The 7841-nt window shown below is 53.2% G+C and overlaps 1 pseudogene; it reads right to left on the bottom strand.

Annotated features, from left to right (window-relative positions):
* Positions 1-6120: 6120 nt before the first annotated feature.
* LOC112484104 lies at positions 6121-6238 on the bottom strand (annotated as a pseudogene).
* Positions 6239-7841: the final 1603 nt, after the last annotated feature.

The raw sequence follows: 7841 nt of genomic DNA, 5'->3' as shown, positions 1-7841 counted from the left end.
AGTGTTTGGACCACAGGTACCGAGGCGACTGAGCTCAGCTCTTGGCTGAAATGGTTAACCCTCCGGAGGTACCAGGGACGTCACTCCGCGATGCATTTGTTCGTTGCCCAAATGCTTGAGGGACAGCCCTGTGCCAGCCCTGTGTCCTTAGTGTCTGGGGCGCTTCTGCCCCCCCTGAGTCAGCATCCGGGGGAGAGGGAAGCCTCACTGGAGAGGGGACATTTCAACGAGACCTATGTGGCATGGAGGGTCTGGAGGCGGCATGCTCCGGACAGAGGGACTAAGAAGGCCCTCAGGTGGGAGGGGACATGGCCCCGCCCGTGGACAGCAGAGTCGCCCAAGAACGCAGGCCCGAGGCCGTCGGAACATCTGAACGTTACTTGAAGCAGAAAGGAAGCTGGCGGAGGGCTTCGAGCTGGGGCACAGCAGGTCCTTATTGAGGTTTAGAACTCATTCCTCGAGCACCTAGATGTGAGGGGGTCAAGAGGAAGGGGCGAAATGCTGGGGGAGCCCCTCCCAGGGATGGGGGGCGAGCGACCTGGCCAGAAAGAGGGACCCAGAGGACAGGGAGCCAATGGACGTTCTGCGGACTTGAGCTCTGAGGATGTGAGGGTCACACGGCCACCTCCCGAGGGAGGTATGAGGGGCCAGGGTTGGTGATGGAAGGGAAGCTCAGGCGGACGAGGGAAAGGAAAGTTTTGGTGCCCGGGGCAGGCACATCTAGGTGGGCAGTGGAAGGTGAACTCAGCAGGGGAGGACCCGGCATAACTCACCTCGGAGCCATCACCCTGTTCTCTGGAATCGGAGGTGTGTCAGCAGGGCGAGACACTGCATCTGAGGCGGGCCAGCCCCGTATCCACTCTCTGTCTCTGAGATTTCAGAGGTTTTACCGGTTCCTGTCAGTGACTGAGCTCAGATCTGATGAGCCTGTCACAGGGCTGGCACAGTTACTGACCGGCGAGGGGCCCAGAGCAGCTCCTTAATCACCCCCATGCTCTGTTCCCACACCCCGGACTTGCAGACCAAGCTGTTGAGAAACACTGGAATGCCCCCCAGGTCTCCTTGCATTTTATTTCTCACGGTGGACTATCAGCAATAAGATACGTGAGTCCCTTGTAGCCAAGGCACAACTGGACACGCGCGGTGTTTTCGATGACGCTTGTGTGGCCCGGCCTTTCTCTCCCAACTTATCGTCCCTCCCTCGCATGGTCCTCGGGCTGCTCCCGCTCTGTGTCCCTTTGCCCTCCTCACAGGACAGTCGTCCAACTGCTCCAATCCCCGGTAAGTGCTGGAGAGAACGAATGAGTCTGGCTTTCGATGCTCCTAGGGAGACAGTGGGGAGGTGGCTGGAAACGACAGCCAGGCGGCTTAACGGAATTTGTGGGGCCCGCTTGAGAAAATGAGCCCGGGCCCCAGCCTCAGGGCCGAGGTAGCGATGACGTCAGAGCTCGGAGGGCATGGCTGGGGACGTGGCCCCCTGGGTGGGGGCCCTGGCGCAGAGGGGACCACGCCGTGGGGCTTGTCAGCTCGTCGCATGCTGACGAAGGACACCGCAGCTCCCTCCAGTCAGGGGAGAAGCTGGCGGTTCCCGCAGAGAAGAGTGGATGGGGGTGGTCCTTTAGCATCACTCCAGGGGTCAGCCCTGTCCCCCAACGCTGGCTGAAAACGGAGAGCTACAACCAACCCAACCAACAACACCAGGGAGTCTGTTTGGGCTAAGTTGTTTTTTTACTTGCTGGATTTCACAGCAAAACTTCACAAAAAAGAGTCACTTTCAGAAACCTGCAGTCAGGAGCTCAGAAAGTGACGTCAGGTGTAGCTGGGGAACAAGGGCTTCGAGCACGAGGACGAGACGGTCACGTTAAAAAGCCTGGGTCTAGGGGCTCGGGGTCAGCAGTTCTTTCGATTTATCATCGAAGGCCAACAAAATGCATTTATATTAACACTCCGTGAAGAACGTGGCGCCATGATTGCTAATTCTTGAATTGCCCCGAACATATTGATCATTATACCAACCTTAGACGACAATGAGGCTTAAAACAGACTCTTTTTGAAATATTCATTGAAAGGCGGCCACGGAACCACCTCACAGATGCTTTTAGTTGCGGGCAGCCACACATGGGCGGGGGTTTGCCAGGCTGTCACCAGGAGCGTTCAGGGGGTCCTGGGGTTCGCATGCGTCCTGACTACATGGCCAGGCATGGACGCGTCCTCTGGGACCTCGGGCCCTCAGCCCTGCAGGTACAAGCGACCGCTTTCCACCGACAGCCCGCTGGAGTCAGGAGCGCACTCTTCCCCTGAGCCTCCAGGAAGGGGGTGCCTGGCCGACACCCCGGCCTCACTGCGTGAGACCCTGAGCAGAGAACCCCGCGCCACGGAGCCCGGACTCCTGACCTGGCGGACTGCGAGCTCATGAACGACCGGGGGCTCGTACTGTTAGGTTCTTGGTGACCTTCACGCAGCAAAGGAAACCCAACGCCATCCGTCCGTCCGGCGACCAGCAGACGCAGCTTCTCGAGCACGGCGCAGCATCCCGCGGCCAGAGGGCAGCAGGTGGCCCCAGAAAGGACACTAAGTCCTCCTCCCCGCCCCGCCCCCAACCTTCCGCGGCGGGAAGCGACCGGAGCCGCGGAGAAGGATGCGGAGGACTCGTTGCCGTCGGTGGTTATCTTTAATCGCAGTGTCTTCATTTTCCCTGTTAGAAACATTTTGCAGTTTTCACAGTTTGGGTGGAAAAATAATAGTATCGGGCCACAAAGTCTTTCCCAGGCCACAGGGCTTCGGAAGCGGGTGTTCGCTGAGTCGTTCGAGGCTGTTTCTTGGGGAAGGGCACGGAGGTCTGTAACCACCACACTCATGGAGACGCGCAGGATATTAATGGATTAAAGGCCCTGATAAGGCCTGCTGCAGAGACACTTGCTCCACGTGGTTTAGCTGGGCGGTTCTCCACCATCTGCTCCAGAAAGCACGTTCCTCAGCCACTCTGCTAGATCTCAAGGGTCTCGAGGAGCCCACTTTGAGAAAACCGGTTGGAAGTTAATGAAACAAATACGGGAAGCTCTGCCGACTCTCCGCTGCCTGCAATCCGGCCACGCCGCGTCCCAAGCGGAGGAGGTGCGGGAGGCGGCGCCGCTCGCTCCCGAGTTCCCCGGGCAGCCTCTGCCAGCGGCCGACGGGCCGACCATCCCGCTGGGCCTCCGGCCTAAGCATTCACAGACACGCGGGGAACAGGGAAAGGAGGTCGGGTGAGAACACGTGGGACAGGTGGCTTCCTACGCAGAGGGAAATTCCATGACCTCCGAGTGTTCGCTTAGAAGGGAAAATATCTTTTTAACAGGGAAATACTTGGCCTGACAAGACCATGAAAAATCACTGTCCTAAAAAAAAAAAAAAAGACACCTTTTCACCCACCTAAATTCTGCGCAAATAGACGCTCTACCATTTGGAAATAAAAGCTGTGACTTTAAAATGATGACGCGAACAGCCATTTACACTTTGTGGCCTGTGGCCAAGACAACAGCAGATCAAGAGACCGGAACAGCCCGTCCAGAAACTTCCCGATGGAGCGCTTCGCCTCCGAGCCACGGGACTGCAAACGATGAGCTAGTCAACGAACGGACTCCAGGACACTCGCTCGCTCTTTGGGAAACAAAGTCAAACCTCCAGCTCTCCTCTTCCTTTAAGGTGAACTTCAAATGGAATGCAAATGTAAGTATAAAATGATCATCTCTAAATGGATTAGAAGAACAGATAAATATCGAATCCTGGGGTTTAGAATGAATTTTCCGATGTAATCCCCAAACGCACTAGAAAGGAAAGGAACGATGGCCCTGACTATAGATAAGTTTCTATTTTAAAGAAAAACTAAATGAAGAGACCAAGAAAAATTGAGAAGAATATTTCTAACATTTATAAAAGACAAATGACTGGTATTCTAAATAGATAAATGAATGAGAAAAAGTCAAATTCCTTAAAAAGGAAACTGGCCAAAAGCCAAATACACTGGAGCCGAGGAATGGCCAAGGAACTTGTGAGAATGTCGTAGAATAAATAGAAACACAGGAACGAGATACCTGTCCGAGAGGATATAATAAAAGAATGAGAATCCCCCATTTTGGTTATAGTTATGGGAATTGCATCAATTGAATTAAGGGTAAAATTTTCAAAGTTTTAGGAAGGCAATTTAAGAGGAAAAAAAAGTCAGAACTCAGAAATAGACAAAAAGATGACTGTCTTTTCAAGGCTACAGCCGGCCTTGTCCAGCAGTCGCCCAAGAACTAACTGTCTGATCCATTAGGAGCAGGCGGCTTTGGTGTGACGTGTTGTTTTTCTGTTGAGTGGGACAATCCACAAGCTGCGAGGGTCCCTGGTAGCATAGAAACGCCTGACGGCCGTGCTGGGGATTCCTGTCTGGGGTCAGGGAAAGGGACGGGGCCCGGAAGCCCCAGAAAGGTTCAGAGCCCGAGGTCAGCACGACGGGATAACCTGCGCCCCGAGTCCCTGGGCCCCCTCGCTCCACGTCCGCCAAACCTGCCCTACCGTCCTGCTGGTCATCCATGGCGGAGGCGCGCTCTGTGTTTATGAGAGTTGTGTTTTTAGCTTTCAAAGAATGATGGTCAGGGAAAGGGACGGGGCCCGGAAGCCCCAGAAAGGTTCAGAGCCCGAGGTCAGCACGACGGGATAACCTGCGCCCCCAGTCCCTGAGCCCTCTCGCTCCACGTCCGCCGAACCTGCCCTACCGTCCTGCTGGTCATCCATGGCGGAGGCGCGCTCTGTGTTTATGAGAGTTGTGTTTTTCGCTTTCAAAGAATGATACTTTGACAGCACTTTGACGAAACTGCATCACAGTTCTCAGATGAACGCCTCTGCTTTGCGACAGGGGTTTAGCATGTAGGAATTTACACTGGGCATCACTGGGTAGAAGGAGGAGGAGAGCATAGGGTTGTCCAGGCTGCTCCCGTTTACCAGCCAGAGAAAACCAGAGAAAGACTCGCAGTGGGCGGTTCCCAGCCTAGGGCGATTCTGGCCCCAGGACATGTTAGCTTTGGCCAGTCAGGAGAGTTCTGACTGTGGCATCTGGAGGGGGCTGCTGCTGGCCTCTAGTGGTCAGAGGCCAGGGTGACCCTGAAGTGCTCAGGATCCCCGCCGCTGAGAACAATGGGCCCCAAGTGTCAGCAGTCGCCCCGAAGCCGAAGCCGCGAAGCCCGGATAGGAATGCACACGGGTGGGATTTGGTGGACTCGGTCACCTTGGAACGCTTTGCAGCCGTGAGAAAAAACCGAGGTCTTGTCGGTATAGGTTCACATTTATGATTAGAATTCATTCCGTGAAAAAATGGTTCTAAAATTATATTTGTGATGGTCATATGGCTAGAAAGATATAAACATATTAATAAAATGCACACATATTTATACCACGACCATGAATGTTGACAAGGTCAGCCGGATCGGCTGCTCCCGGGAAGAAGGCAGCGGGCGAGGCTGGTTCCATCGAGTGTTTTTTTTTTATTTTATTTTATTTTTTGAATTTTCATTTATTTATTATTTTTTATGGTACATAGCATACATTTGGGGATTTATTTAGCAATCTGATTATATTTAGAACATTTAGTACATTTACACTTAACATAATTTCTCATTTATCATGTGCTTTCAAAAATTTTTTTTTATTTATTATGGCGACATTGGTTAACGGAATCCAGTATCTGTGGAGTGTTCTTTAATCTTTGATTAATCCTGATTTGTCGCTTGCTAACAGCATTTGCCCCTTATTTCTTAGAGCCCAAAAAATCTTGTTCTGTTCTCCAGTGCTTCATTCTGGGCTTAACGTAATCTCTGCCTGACCCATTAGTGCAGTGACATCTACCCAAGATGCCATGTGACGAAACAGTGCTGAACTGGGCAGATTCTTTGAAACCAGATGACTTTCACTATTTTCATTGGATTGAGCTATGAGGTACGATTGAGAAAAAAAGAAACGCTTTTGTAAATAACTCCCCCCAAAAAACCATAGCGTCTTTAGCTTCATATCCTTTTATTTTTTTTTAGGAGAGGCAACCCTTGGTTGACCTCACAGATTGCAAGGACCTTTTAGTTATTTATTTATTTTTATTATTTTTACTTTTTACAGCTCCTGGTCTTCCTAGGTGGTCTCCCATCCAAGTACTCACCAGGCCCGACCCTGCTTAGCTTCCGAGATCTGACGGGATCGGGCGGTTCAGGGTGGCGCGGCTGTAGACTAGCTTCGTGTCCTTGTGTAAGGATTGAGACCGGGGTTCTCAGCCGTGGCCCTGCGGACGTTTGAGGCTGGACGATTCTGTGTGGAGAGGGACCGTCCCGTGTGCCGCGGGATGTTTCGCCGTGCCTACGCTCGACCTACTAGATGCCAGGAGAGCTCCCCACCCTGAATGGCATGTCCACCTGACCACCCATGGAATGACGCCATATCTGACGCTCATTCTTGCCACTGCTTGACAAGAGGAGCACACAGTAGGGCTGACAGACCAGCCTTGTGAGAGAGAGCCTTGCCATTGGGCCCATCCTCCGTCTCCACCCATGCCACGGCGACCCTCTTGCTCCTAAGTCACTGGAAAAACTCAAGGTGACTCAGGAAAGGGCCGAGTGGCCTTCCCAGGCTGGGCCTTCTTGTCCACTTGTTCGCCATGACACTTCTCAGAGGCCGGTGCCCTTTGGCGAGCATCCCTGAAAACAGATACTCTTCCACTCTGTGCCTGTGGCTGTGCCGCACACACCCTCGGCTCCAGCTCTCCAATCTCATTCCAAGTCCTCGAGAGTCCGACCTCCGCCAACTCTCCGTCAGGCAGGTAAGGTCTCCACCTTTCCTCCAACAGTAGTAAAACATCACAGGAAACGCTCCGTTTCTGCCCCTGGGAGAAGCGTTCTTCACTACCTGAGTGTAGGACTAACCTGAGAGGAGGTGAGATACCCCGCAGGTGCACCTGGGGCTGTCACCAGCTCGCCGTGCAGAGCCCTCTGCCAACAAGGCTTAACACGGTGACAACTGGGCACAGGTCCCTCCCACAAGGCCGTAGCTGTGGGCTGGGTAGAGAGGTGAGGCGCAGCATTGGTGGGGCCCCTGAGGGGCGTGGGGTCCTCTCGTCCCAGCAGCCGCGTTAGCCTTCGACACCTGCTCACACCCAGTCTCACGGATGTCACTTCCATTTGGCCCGGGTGCTGCCAGGGAAATCAAACTGTATGACTCAATGAGTTAGTGCGTTGTAGTCACAGGATGTCCCGTGGTTAGACATTCAATCTCTCCCAGGGCCCGGAGACAACCAAGAGCCATTTCAGAAAAAAAGGTGTCATAGTTATCTTTCAGAAAGGGCGTTACTCTGTGCCGAAAGTCCAGGGGACGTCACCTAGTCCCCTGCTAGGGCTCGTGGTGGGTTCCGTGTACCACGTGGTCTGAGACCAGATGGCAGAGCTCCTTGCCTTCTCATCTCTGAGCTCACTTCAAAGCTGCTTGACTTTTAAGTTACCCAATAAACGGGCCAGAGCTGCCCGTCGAGATGCGGTAAACTCTGCCTAAAAAGAAAGGCCGACCCAGGTCTGCAGCACTGACCTTCCATTTCAGCGGTGGGGTCTCAAAGACCAATACGTTACCTTTTTCTCTCCCAGGCCGGGATGTATCTGGACCTGCAGAAACTTCGCTGCGATTTTCCACAGGTTGTACCTCACCCGCTCCATCACGTGGGCAGTAAGATATTTGCAGCCCACCAAGTTCACTGAGCACAATGGCGCCAATAAATTGAACCAATATGGTGCCGTGAAGGATGGTAAGATAATCATTTCCCAATCTTAATTGTGATAGAGACTGAAAAC

The sequence above is a fragment of the Pteropus alecto genome, unplaced genomic scaffold, assembly GCF_000325575.1.
Source record: "Pteropus alecto unplaced genomic scaffold, ASM32557v1 scaffold137, whole genome shotgun sequence".
NCBI lineage: Eukaryota > Metazoa > Chordata > Mammalia > Chiroptera > Pteropodidae > Pteropus > Pteropus alecto.
Note: the sequence above shows the minus strand (reverse complement) of the source record. Positions and strands in the feature narration are given on the sequence as shown.